Source organism: Dreissena polymorpha, chromosome 3, assembly GCF_020536995.1.
Source record: "Dreissena polymorpha isolate Duluth1 chromosome 3, UMN_Dpol_1.0, whole genome shotgun sequence".
Classification (NCBI taxonomy): Eukaryota; Metazoa; Mollusca; class Bivalvia; order Myida; family Dreissenidae; genus Dreissena; species Dreissena polymorpha.
Window position 1 is genome coordinate 92,313,728 of NC_068357.1, and position 14,993 is coordinate 92,328,720.

Below are 14,993 nucleotides of genomic sequence, written 5' to 3' on the forward strand. Positions count from 1 at the left end.
CAGAACAGGTTTTCCCAGTACAGATTGGAATTTCCCAGATAAAGAACGATATATCAAAGTCTAAAGTTTAAATTAGCTTACATGGTATCAGATCTGAAAAAAGGAAACCAAAGCGGCCGACGAAACTGTGTATTAAGTAATCAATGTTCCAGGGCAATCAGAGGAGTCGACCAACGATACCATTTTAAAGTTGCCAAAAAACAGTGGTTCCTATATCAAAATCAAGGACGAAAAGAGGTCTCACCGAAATGGACAAACGAACTTGTTCATAATGTTCAATATAACGCATAATGGGTAAATGCTCTGTGCTAAATACAATCTTTTCAAGTAACTGTTGCATAGTCTTGTCCAACAAAACATCATTACTTTTTATGTAAAATAAATCATATATCTTAGATTAAAGTGATTTTATGCGCAGTTTTCACTGTTGAATTGAGCTGAACAAAATTAACATGTCAAAATAGATAGTTAAATTGTGGTAACTGGCCAATTATCTGCAACTCATATTGCTACCAGTTGTTATAAAAAAATATTTATTATATTCGATATTTTACATGACTGTACAGTCTTTTAAGCCGAGCGGAACTTCTTTTTATTTGGATCGAAGTTGGTTTCGTTTGTCGTATGAATAGATATTAATCTATCAGCCAGATGGGTTGGGGTGTACCACTCAGGGGGGCAAAACAACACCTATCTTACTTGATTGTATACTTAATATAAAGAAACAAAATGTGTGATAACAATCTCAGTTGGGCAGCTATAAGCTCGTATTAAGCTGTTTCTATGGCAACCCTCAGGCCTTGACTAGATAACTAGTTTAGCTATAGTCCTTCAGCCAAGTACCCAAAATTGAGGTGGGGTGTACCAGTATGGGAGGCAAAACTACACCTATATATCTTGGAAGATGCATGCCAGTAGCATATGAAAATGGTTGATAAAAGTCTGGTACTGGCAGCTTTTGGTATTTTCTATGTCCCCCACCATAGTGGTGGGGGACATAATGTTTTTGCCCTGTCCGTTGGTTTGTTTGTTTGCCCCAACTTTAACATTTGTCATAACTTTGCAATATTGAAGTTGAGTGGTGAAAGATCAAGGTCAAGGTCATCCTTCAAGGTCAAAGGTCAAATATATGGGTCAAAATCGCTCATTTAATGTACACTTTTGCAATATTGAAGCTAGCAACTTGATATTTGGCATGCATGTGTATCTCGTGGAGTTATGGGGATGCAAACCAAGAAAAAGCACATGGAAACCGAGTCATTATAACTTGATTTGTTATCAAATGGTACAAAACGCTTTGGTCTTCATCAATACATGATGAACAAGCATAATTATGTTTATTCGCTCAAGAATAAACTGTCTTATTCAACGCAAACGCTATTTTCCTAAGGGATCAACGAAACCCGAACCCCAATTTTATAACCCATCCTACCCAGTCAACTCTAACACATAGACTCGTCCACTAAGTATAAAACCACTGCCCATGCAAATTGTCGTTCTTTTACTAGCTCCTCGCATCACAGGATAGGTCGCACTATGGTTTACAAGTTTACATGTAAAACCACGTGGTTTCATAAATTTGTCTTTAACTCTTTCTTTTCAAAGGAGAACTTATTTAATTATAGACACTTGTATCTTGTTAGGCGTATTTACATTTAGAATATGACATGCAGTATATATTTTTGGGAAGATATTAAATATTTCGCATTTTTAGAATTCGGTTACACCGACCACGTGGTTTCATAAATTTAAATGGATAACTTGTATAATTATGAGAAGTTGTATCACTTTAGAGATTTAGTGAAATGTATATGTATAACATAAAAATCATTATAAATTCTGGGAAAAGATATTGCATAAGTGTTTTTGTGTTGTATTTTTTTATTTTATTTTTAGTATTAAGAAAGACAGACCACGTGATGGTATACTTCTCAAAATTGCGTTTTGTAAATTTTAATATTAAGTTATTGTGAATTATTAGACAAAGCTTTATTCTTAGATATTTTATGTTTGCATTAATTTGAAGTTATTGTCTAGTCATTGTTCTCTATCCGATTGTATTAACACAACTATTTTTATTGTTTTTATATTGCCACCACGGGTCGAAAGATGTCTTTTGAAGGAAGCGTTGTCGTCTCAAGCAATGGGCACGGAGAATAGACTTGAAACCGAACCGGAGGTAACGGCGTCGGTTATATAAACGAAACGTGGAATCGTCTGAGCGGTTTTTAAGGTCGGTTTAACATGTTGTTTTATTTTTCATTACAGACGAGACAAACATTTCAAACGGATAATCTGTTTCCTAGGTGTCTGTTTAACAAATATGCCTAGAAATAACGCAGCAAATGGTCTGCAATAGAGAAATTATTGGGTGCGCTTCCGGCGTCATTTAAAACATTGAAGGTGTAGACGTTTGGTTTAACGTGTTAATGATTTATATGGCGATACAACGTACAAATTCTGGAAGTAGAAACAATAATCCATTTACAAAAACCAAAACACGTTCGAACTAGTATCTTACCTTTAATTATCCTTTAAAATCCATCTAATAATCCATTTAACTCAATAATTGATGATTTTGCATCTAGGGTCTTTAATGATTATTTTTGCATAGTAAAATAAAGACTTATATGCCATTCTATCACTATATTCAAAATAGTTTATGAACTCTATAAACTTTCTTCTTCGTCACAGGCTACGTCATGTACTCTTTGTACATTACTGCCGTTAAAATGAACCGGAGCAGTTTATCAAATAATAGCCGTTGGTAAACTCGGTTGCATTTGCAGATTTCTGCATACAAACATAATTATGTTTAAACTTGCACAATGTTTTATTTGTCTATGGTATATGCCCTAATTGTACAAGAAAATAATTTAATTTATAAATACACTAAGAATGGAAAACATTCCATTACACAACAGATAAATGAGTGGGTAATAACCGTGTACAAAATGGGACGTTCCGAATTCCAGTGTGGTGCTATTTTTACCATCTTATACAACACAGCTCTGTGCCTAACATGAATTAAAACGGAAAGCAAATATTGCAGATTATTTATGAATTGTGCGATATTTGTATGGCTTGTTGTACATTCTTAAATGTCAAAAGTATAATTATGCATGGATTATAAACAATGCCCATTAAACGAAATAAAGAAATGTGATAAATTGACAATTCAAATATGTCTATAAACATTACATGTACATGTTAAATAAGTCGCGTTTATAATAAATCGTCAAAATAATTATGGGGAAAATGACGCAATAAGTATGTCATTTTATGTCGCTATTAATCAGCTGATTCATTATACGGATGGCGAAAAATTATGCAGATTTAAAGGTTGAAGGTCGTATAATTTTGAAGCTAAAGTTTTCTCGACTTTATTTCTTGTGAAAAATCATTCAGTTGTTGAATAAAAAGTAATCCGTGCACGCGACAGGTATATCCCACAAGGTGGAATACAGGCTTGTATATTCCATAAGGTGTTATACCGTCAATGTCGCGTTGAAAATGGGATAAAAATGTATTTATTATCGGTAAGGTGATACATGTCCAATGGAGCGGAAATCAAGATTTTCACGTGCACCAATTTGTAGGGTAGAACGTAGACGTAATTCAAATCGTTTTATTTATTTATTATCTGTTTGTTTAAAGGTTAATGTTATGTTTTACGTGTTACAGTATAATGGGAAATACTTGCGTACTAGTATGCATCAGTGCGTAAAAAACTGATCAATGCCGTTATGGTTTATTTGTTTGCATTCAGTTTGAACAACTGACCTTCGTCGTAATAATGCTATTTTAGTCGGGTTGTTTAGGTCCTCAAAGTATGCGTGGAAATCTGACGCATGAAATTTGTACATTCGATAGAGGATATTATTATGCGCCAACAATCGGTGGATGCTAATTTTTGTTCTCGCTACGTACTCAATCGTCAAAACTATTAGATAGTGTGACGTTAATAAAATAAAAACGAACGGAACATTACATTTTTTTCTTCAGTATGGTTCCATGGGTGTATTTATATATATCGTAAAAAAATAGGTTCATTTCTAGCCATATTAATGCATGTCGGCATTACACTTGGAGTCTGCTTGATCAAAGTTAATATACTCAATACGTTTTGTAAAGCAAAATTGCTTATTATACCTTAGAAAAAAAACGCATTTCCCGGGTCCCTATTGCAACGAAGACAAAATCAACAAACAACAAATATAATCGCAGCCTTAATTCAAAAATCCCAGCAATCAATTGTATCTGCACACTATATTAATTGATGTGCGTTGGTGCGTATCTTGCAACACTTGTAATATAATCCATGTAACAAAATTAATTATAATAATAAATACATAAAATAATGATACTAATAACAAAATATAACACATCAATAACATAATAATGTATATATACAATAAACTGCGGTAATACAAATTCATATACATTCGTTTGTGGTGCCCTAAATGTACGTCTTCGTGAATTTTTGAACTTGCTTAAATGATAACCGATGGGCTTATGTTTAAAAGACACGCACACAAATTTGATTCTTAGTAAATAATAGAATGGGGCTTAGTCCTGTGAGATCAAACAATCTGGTTATATTGGAATAGGTTCGGTATATGTTTGGTTGATGGTACCCTCAAAGCGCCTCTGTTTTTTCAAAATTATTGTTATTAAACGATTGCCAATAGGCGTATGATGATCAACGTTGGCTATAAATAAACAAATATCAGGTTGTTGGTAAATAAGCAGTTCTAGTGCCTCTACTAAAACCGGGACTTTATCCCAAAAAGAAAAACAAGGTGGTTTATATATACCATGGTATATGGTTGGTTGGTGGTGCACTAAAATGTGTGATGTATTTTCAAAATTATGGTGTTGAAACGATCGCCAAAATTGGCTTATGGTGAAAAGTCCGGTGATCACTTTTGGCTATAAGTAAATATTAAATAAATATCAAGTTCTTGGTAGATAACGCCGTTCCCGGGTCTCTACTGGAACCGAAACTTAATTCCGGAAGAAAATTGTGGTGGTTATATATAATGGTACATGGTTGGTTGGTGGTGCACTAAAATGTGCTTATGTATTTTCAAAATTATGGTGTTGAAACGATCGCCCAAACTGGCTTATGGTGAAAAGCTCGGTGATCACTTTTGGCTATAAGTAAATATTAAATAAATATCAAGTTCTTGGTAGATAACGCCGTTCCCGGGTCTCTACCGGAACAGGGACTTAATCCCGGAATAACTTTGTGGTGGTTATATAATGGTACATGGTTGGTTGATGGTGCTTATTCATTTTCAAAATTATGGTGTTGAAACGATCGCCCAAATTGGCTTATGGTGAAAAGTCCGGTGATCACTTTTGGCTATAAGTAAATATTAAATAAAATATCAATATGAAGAAGTTCTTGGTAGATAACGCCGTTTCCCGGGTCTCCACTTTAACCGGGACATAATCCCGGAAGAACTTTGTGGTGGTTATATATAATGGTACATGGTTGGTAAATGAAGCGATAAATGGGCTTCTATATTTCCGAAATTACGGAAAATACAGGTTTGCCAATTGGCTTATGGTAAAATGCCCGTTGATCATCTTTGTCTGTAAATAAATAAAAATCCGTTTCTTGGAAGATACGCAGTTCCAGCTTTCAAGTTGTGGTAAAACGATCGCCATTTGGCTTATGGTGAAAAGCCTTGTGATAAATTTAATGTATTAAACAAATCAATAGATTATTCATAGATCTCTACTGAACTGGGACTTGCTCCCGGAAGAATAAAGGTCGTTATTTAATGCTATATAGTTGGCTAGCAGTGCCGTGTTGTTAACATATACTTGTTGATCAAATATTAAAAAGTGGTGTATAGTAACCAAGTGGTCTACGTTGGAAAGCCCGACTTAAAATGATTATTTTTATCGATTGATTTACACGTTACTTGAAAAAACACGTACATACAACCGTAACATATATATGACTTACTGTTCTGTTATGTTTCATAACTTAAGACGCCGTGGTATTTACTTTTAACATTTAAAAGCTTTATTACGTGTCATTTTGTGTAAGGTTTAAAACTCAACGGCCGAGTTCCTGGCGGTCTGAACCTGTATATTAATCGGGTATTAAAATGTCACGTAAGGAACGTATGAATAATCGGATAATCGATTATATGGGATGCCTATCATAGGCAGTAGACGTGGCAGACGGTTCTGATCTAGGCTTGCAATATTGAGGAATCAACATCACGTGGGGTTTTAAAAGACGGAATGCGCCTGTAACGCAAAGAATAATCCTATAATTCGCAAATGCCCTTTAATCAACATATCAACATGCTGTACTTTTGACCACCACGTATGGTCGTAACGCAATCGAACCTTGATCAGTGTTACACATTTCCCATGATTATCGATACATGGTGGGCTACCTACAATAGCTTTTATCTGACGCGATCCAAGTTTACTCCTTAATATTTCCGCGCATAAACTGGCGCTATGCTGATAGTAAACATAAATAAATAAATAAATAAGAAAACAAATATAGAATTCCTGAATAGCGTTACTATTCCTAGATGCGGGAGGTTGCTATATCAAATACCCTGACATTGTTGAATCGCCTGTCTTTTTCAAATCCGATGACACGCACATGTTCTAGTTAGGATCATTATCATGTTGAACACTGTCCGGAGCAATCTAGCCTTTTATTTGAGCAAAGTTTCGTTTTTCCAAACCCGATTTTAATTCATCGTTGTTGCTTGTCAAGGCTGGCGTGTGTTTTGTGGCCGCTGTGTGGCGGAAGGCCCACTTCCTGCGGCCGTGGTCCTTTTTGGCATAGTTTCCACGAACGCACTTCCCGCTTGTCACGGGGGATAGACATTATGTACTTAAATTTCCCGCCGTTCTCGGGGTAACCTGTAAAATACAATTGATCCCAGCCTTGACATTATTATGCCAAACCTTTAAGATAATAAATTGCGTAGTTAAACTGTTTGGCGTTTGTCGTTGAATAATAATGTTTATTCGCTCAAGAATAAACTGTCTTATTCAACGCAAACGCTATTTTCCTAAGGGATCGCCGAATCCCGAACCCTAATTTTATAACCCGTCCTACCCAGTCAACTCTAACACATAGACTCGTCCACTAAGTATAAAACCACTGCCCATGCAAATTGTCGTTCTTTTACTAGCTCCTCGCATCACAGGGTAGGTCGCGCTATGGTTTACAAGTTTACATTTACCACCCACCCTCCCACTTAATTTTAATTGTAACACGATGCTTGCCAGATTTTTGTTATATTCCAGTGTTGTCGAGAATTACGAGCTCCATTAGAAACCCACATCGTCATGGCTGGGACTTATAACAGCGTACGGCACACCGTCAGTCTGTCCAATGATCTACTTAGTTCGGCCCCCGACGACAGGTTCCTGCGTAATTGACTGAACCAGTGTTAGCGAATTTGCTAGACTTTGATTAGTAAGCTTTTGTTAATATTGGTTGTTTTCGGGTACAGTTTTCCAGAGTTATTTTACGTTCAGTGAAGTTTTATCTCTGTTTTTTTTTTTACTCTGGCCTTGAAAACACCATTTTATGATAACGAATAGAAGTGATATAAAGGCATAGTTTCCACGAACACACTTCCCGCTTGTCACGGGGGATAGATATTATGTACTTAAATTTTCCGCCGTTCTCGGTGGAACCTGTATAATACAATTGATCCCAGCCTTGACATTATTTTGTCAAACCTTTAAGATTAAAAATTACGTAGTTAAACTGTTTGGCGTTTGTCGTTGAATAATTATATTAGCTACATAACATTATTTTGCTTGTGGAAAGACTTAGTGCGACCCCTTGAAACTGATTGTTTCTTATGTGTGTGTACAAATATATAGCTTTAATCAATGAACTGAAGCACACTGCACCGACATATGTACACAGAATATCAATTTAGAAAACAAAACACTATCATAATATTAGAATTGTGTGATTCTTCACAGTTTAGCCATTAATTCGACGTATTTCGTGTACTCAGTGACGACAACAGGAAGTTAACAAAACTGTGCCATTAATTCCTCTAATGCCGGAAACATTCTTAAGAACTTGTACCTGTTATACGACATGTAGGCAATATTTGTGCAAAATACAATGATCTGAGCTTACTTTTAACAAGTGAAGGTGTGCGGACCGCCTTGGAACTGTCAGTAGCGAAAGTCACGATGTACTGCTTTCTTCAAGTGTCTGTATTAATCATCATTGTATACTTCAATGTCCATCTGTTATTACTGATCTGGTAAAGACTAATTCAACTTCACTATATGAGTCATCAGTCTCAACACTTTCTTTGTCTGACGTATACAGTTCATCATTTTCCTGCTGATTTGAACATGTTTTAAGCTTACACATCATTGTACATTTCAGTCTATACTTCAGACAGGGACAGGTTTCCAATTTACATTCCCGAACAACTGCTCATTAACATTTCTAGCATACACAAAATACAACGTTAAACATATTTACTTAATGTAATTTTTATATCGGGATATTTTCTATTGGTAATGTGTGACCAATTAGCTAAAAATAATTGAGTTTTTTTTCCTAAAATATGTTATACGTATACTATGTTGATGTCTAGTTTGACATGCAAAATATACAAGTGGTACGAAACATTGCTTTACATTGTTTTCTCAGTTACATTTCTAATAACATCGCCATCTTAATTACTCAAACAATTTGAATAGTAAATAAAATAAGGATGCTATTTATTTTGTAAATAATAAATTGACACGCTAACTTTCTCCAAAAAATGATGTAACTATAGTCTATAGTAATGTTTTATATTTATTTAATGAATTTTACAATTGTGTAGAAACTGTTCCTGTTTTAAATTATTATTTTATATGTGGAAACTAGTTATATAAGTATACATGTTCATATCGCCTTATCTAATTATGCATAGTAAGCATAATATAATCTGATATTTACATAATTACTATGTTATGCTAAATAATACTATTAATTTGTGAATCTTTTTTATGTTTTTACATACTAGCATTAAACGTTACTAATGGATTTTAAAACGGTTACTGTTAAATAAAGAGTTATTTACTAAATTAGTAGTATGATAACCTGTAAAAAATGTCAACGGTTTAACTATAACGTTTCGCACTACATCACCTACAATAAACTGTCGTCATAATTATACTTATACGCCATTTTAGACATTGTTCTTATTTGATATAACAATAAAGAGCATCACGTCTAGGTTCAGGCACAATATCATAATAACGACTTTTTCCACAGAATAAGTTAACTTCAAGCCAACAATCAGAGCATTGCAATTGGTTGGTAATTTGTTTAAACATTAACTTCATTGTCGATAAAAAAATAATATCAATACATGGCTCCACTCGCTTAATCAATAACTCTAGGTATTATTATTTTACATATAACCAAACTTACCAATACGCTGTAATTCAATAATGCGTATTAACATGCTTACAATTAGACACCTTTATACTTAATACATAATAGAGCTACTTTTATTCCCGTATAGAAAGTATAAATCGCATGATCCTCATAAAGTATTCGCATGTATATCAAATCCGATCATTTGGCCAATGAGCGTCAATACTTATAAATGGACGATATTTAATGCATATGTATTACGTTTCAAGAGAAGGCGTCTTTAATTCGGCTCTTTTTATACACCAACTAATTTTAGTTTTTAGTCGAATGAATTAGTATGTTAATCATATTATAAGTGAACAATAGCAGACAACAAAACAGACATATAGACAGTTTATTCAAACTTATACACAAGTACGTCGTCTCTATACTATAGTATATACATACTTTTTCTGTAACGTAAGGAGGTTAAACAACATTACATTACATAAAACAAAATATACATTTAAGAAAACAAATACTAATAAATTAAAGAGGCGGTAATTAAATTAATTTTGTTTTAAAGTAACCGTAACTTTAGGCAAACAAGTGTACATTATGTAAAATGTAGTTGCATATTTTCTACACATCAGAAGGATAAGCACACAATTTAATACAAGTAGTAGCACAAAACAAGGGACACAACGTTTCTAGAACAAAACAATATTTCACTTAATAAAATTTACGAAGTAGTATGACAATCTATGTATATACCGTTGATAATATCAATTTATTAAAAAATAACAAAACTAAGTATTTACATGTTTTATATCGGCTCCGTACAAACGCCACTCATCAAATTATCAAAAAGTTCAGCTAACTATAGACGCTGAATTTTCAGTTTAATTTCGCTTCAATTTCCACCTTACGAAGCAATTTAACATATCCATAGAAACTGATACGAGTTGACAGTGGCATCTCTACGTTCGTGTACATCAAGTATTGTTTCTTACAAGGACATTTACGACAACGTTTTTTTTTCATTATACAAAACGTTCAATTCAATGTGGAATTAGTTATGCACAGGTGTTTGCATTGTATATTTTCAACTACACATAGTATATCCTGTATTAACATATAATCTAGACATGACTTCACTGATTGTGTTTGTGCAAAAGCAGGTATGTAAGTGTGTAAAGTTATGCACATTATAACATAAAGAGGAGTTTTGTTTTTTTAAATGGATACATGTAATGAACATTTGGACAGAACCTTTTAGAAAATGACCGATTTTTGACTCAGTTGTTTCGTCCAGCCAGCATATTGTCTGTTGTCCAGCATTTCCAGTCAGGCGCGTTGAAACACAAGTTAGTTAACATGTTCTTGCAATCCGTTTTTCTGGACAGCTGTCTGGAAGTTTCGATTAGTTGTCTGCCATTTAACCTTATTGTATTGACTGGATTTGTATGTTCTGGTAAAGAACGACAGTTGTTTTCCACTGAAAGTCATGTTCCGTTACAAGAAATCTAGATTTCCTCAAAGGATCTATGTTTCGACACATGTGCCGATTTTCCCAAATTTTAAATAAATTATTAAAATTAAATAAATCGTACAAACACGTCACTGTTTATTAAAATGTCTTAGGTACTAAACATGTTTTGGCCATAGCCTTCATCAGTAGTACATTAATATAAACAAATACAAAGGAAGTGACGTCAACGTCATATAATAACGTAACGTCGTTTGGCGGAAAAATATATAGTACATAATATTACATAATACATAATACAAAGATGGATCAGTGATGATACACCAGTCTATTAGTAATAATATAATTTATAAAAACATAGTAATAGACAAACATCAAATGTATATGTAAATTATGTTTATGTTCTATATGTCATAAAGCAGTTTATCATTTAGACCGTTAGGAATCATAGTTTTTAATTTATGTATCCAATATGTTTCTTTACATAAACGGTCTAGATTGTTTTAAACAACATCAATAGGTACAAAGGAGAAATCTGATAAAGTACAATCATTGTCAGTGGATCCAAAATGTGTAGCAACATGTGAAATAGGATTTATTGAACAATTTCTGATATCAAATCTATGGCTATTCATTCTGCGGGAAACATTCTGATTAGTTTGTCCAACGTATTGTTTATTACAATTTTTACATGTTATAAGATATATAACATTGCGCGAAGTACAATCAACATCATAGCGTAAATCATACGATAAACCAATAACACTACTATTGAAACTTGAACATATGTTTATATTATTGCAATGTGTACATCTTGGTCGGTTACATTGACCCGATAAATGAATATCAGTACTGTTATAAGACACTGAACATCTTGCAAGGCTGTTACGTATATTCTTTGGTCTTTTATAGGCCAATATAGGTTTAAATGAATGTAAAGACTTAACACTTTCCTTGTTTGATAATCTGAACAAATCCCAGTATTTGTGTAAAATTTTAGCAATATTAGGAAGTGATGTGTTAAAACAAAAAGTAAATGGTATTATTGAATAAGTATTTCTCTAAATAACACATAATGCACTTTCCTGAGTCATATTTTTAACTTGAGAAAATCCATTTTCAATAACATTTGTTGGATAATTTCTATTTTTAAAATACTTAAATAAACTAGATAAGGACTGATTGAATACATCATCATCAGAAATAATACGTCTGTAGTGCTTTGCCTGACTGTACGGAATACTCCGCTTACAGGACATGGGGTGAGATGACGTAAAATCTAAGTATAAATGCATATTAGTGGGTTTACAAAAAATATTTGTAACCACAGTGTCTAGTTCACTTTTTGATATAGAAACATCAAGGAAAGATACACACTGTTGAGATATATGAGAGGTAAATTTTATGGTTGAATGGAAGTTATTTAAATTATTAATAAAAGTGTTCAAATCTTCTAAAGAGCCATTCCATATCATAAAAGTGTCATCCAAAAATCTAAGCCAAATGTATGGTTTAATAGAGGTATTGTTAAGAAAATCTATCTCAAATTTACCAATAAAAAGGGAAGCATAAGACGGTGCCATATGACTTCCGATAGCAGTACCCATAGTTTGTAAATAAGTATCATTATTGAAATCAAAACAGTTATTTTCAAGAACAACTTGCAAAGGTTTGCTAACATCATTAACATTTACATGGTAATTTATAGTTTCTTTTCTTAAAAAATATTTACAAGCATCTATTCCCTCACTATGGGGAATGTTAGTGTATAAAGAAGATACATCTAAGGTTACAAAGTATCATTTTTTTTCAATTTAATATCTTTTATCTTGTTAATAAAGTCTGTTGTATCTTTAACATACGATGGTAAATGCTGCATAGCTGGATTTAAAACATAGTCCAAGTATTTAGAAATATTTTCCGTGTTGGAACTGCATGCAGACACGATGGGCCGACCAGGATATCCAAGTGGAAGACTGGCATCAAATGGCTTCTCTGTCTTTGGCAGAATGTAGAATTGGGGATTACGGATATTAGTTGGACATAAGTCAAACTTCTTACTTATACCGGGGTTGTTGTTTTCTATTTCTTCAAAACATTTTTGGGTATTTTCATGCGCTGACTGGTGTTGGTTGTTGTTCACTTTTTTGTAGAAATGTTCATCGTTTAATTGACGAGTACCTTCTTCAATATATTTATTTTTATTCATTACTACAATAGTATTTGACTTGTCGGCTTTTTTAATAACAATATTAGGATCATGTGCTAAATATTTCAAGGCTTGTAGTTGGTCTTTGGAGATATTTGGTCGGAACCGTTTCTTCTTATCATTATGTAGAATTTGATTTGTAATGGCTTCTATGTAAAAATCAAGATATATGTCTCTTCCACTAGGAGGTGTAAATGTAGCTGGTATCTTGTTAAAAATGGCAGGTGTATATATTCATCATTTTCAGTAGTATTGTGTATATCTGTTTTATTAAGTTCTGCAAAATATTCTTTTAAACGTAATCTTCTGGTAAAACGAAAAACTTCTTCCGCTAATTTAACTTTATCATGAGATTTTATACGAGGGCAAAAGCCTAAACCTTTTTCCTAAAAGAATGTATTCAGTGTCTGATAATATACGGTCTGATAAATTTAAAACTGTTTCCTTACCCTGCTGAATGTGTTTCTTTCTTTTCTGAAATCACTTGTACTCCCTTCTGCTTTTAAATGTTCTTGCTGAGAAAACAATTCAAACTTAAATAAAGCAGAGACCAACACTTGAATCAAACATAACATTGGCAGAAGACCAGTTGCAATGAACACGCAAGATGATTTTTTGGATTATTTTTGATATTTTAATTTGGATATTATTAGTATTGTTAATGTTCAGTATTGCTTTTTTTCTAACAAATATCAATCTGGAACAAATATTGTATTCAATTTGCCAAAACGTGCATTACAAAGATTGCATTGCAAAGATTCTTAACAGATTGGATTTATACTCATAACATTATGGTCAATAACAAAATGAGTGTGTAAATCGAATCGTTATTAAACGCTTGTGAATTACAGATATATGGCGAAATAATCACATATTTGTTTATGTACAAAGTCTTCGAAAATCATGCAGATTGATACGAACGAAAGAAATTGTTGGCTCAAAACTAATCAGATAGTATTTTGAAATTACACAATTCGCATATGCGCAATGGAATTGTGTCTTGAAATATTATATAACAACACAATTCAAGAAAATTCACAATTCATTTTTTTTTATCTGTCATTTCGGAGTCTTAAAAATTTAATTGAATACTTAAGAATACTTAAGAATGATTTGTTCTTTGCCCCTGAAGGATGACCTTGACCTTTCACCACTCAAAACGTGCAGCTCCATGAGATACACATGCATGCCAAATATCAAGTTGCTTTCTTCAATATTGCAAAAGTTATGACCAAGGTTAAAGGTTTGGGACACAAACATACAATGACAAAATAATACAATGACACACACATACAATGACAGACTGACAGGCGGCCAAAAACAATATACCCCGATCATTCGATTCGGGGGCATAATTAATAAAAATTTTTTTTAAATTTTCAAAACGTTTGGCATCACGGATGCCATCAAAACCGTATATGCTTATATCTTATCGCGACAGCGGAATCCAAGGGAGGTATGTTATTTATTCAATAAACCAGTATATTAAACAAATTGAAAACGTCAAAATAACTATATCTGGCACCAATAAATAGCTAAACATTCGTCAACATTGATATCATATATATTTAGTTATTAACTGTATCTCTTTAAATTGTAAAGTACAGTACTTTGAACGGTATACCTGTTTCGTTGTTTTGTTTACGTAGAATTATACGGTCACGGTCTTAAAAACACGTGGTGCCAATCAAATGTATTCATAAAATAATTTCAAACATCAAATTCAAAAAAAAAATTAGCGTTCTGCTTTGATAGAAATGAAATTAAAGGGACATTTTCCAAGATTTGTGAATGTATTGAAGCTTGTCATTAAATGCTTTATGTTGATAATATAAACATTGGATCTAAAAAGCTCCAGACAAAAAAGCATAATGTTAAAGAAAGCATTAAAAGTAACCCTCAACTGGGCCAGAACCACT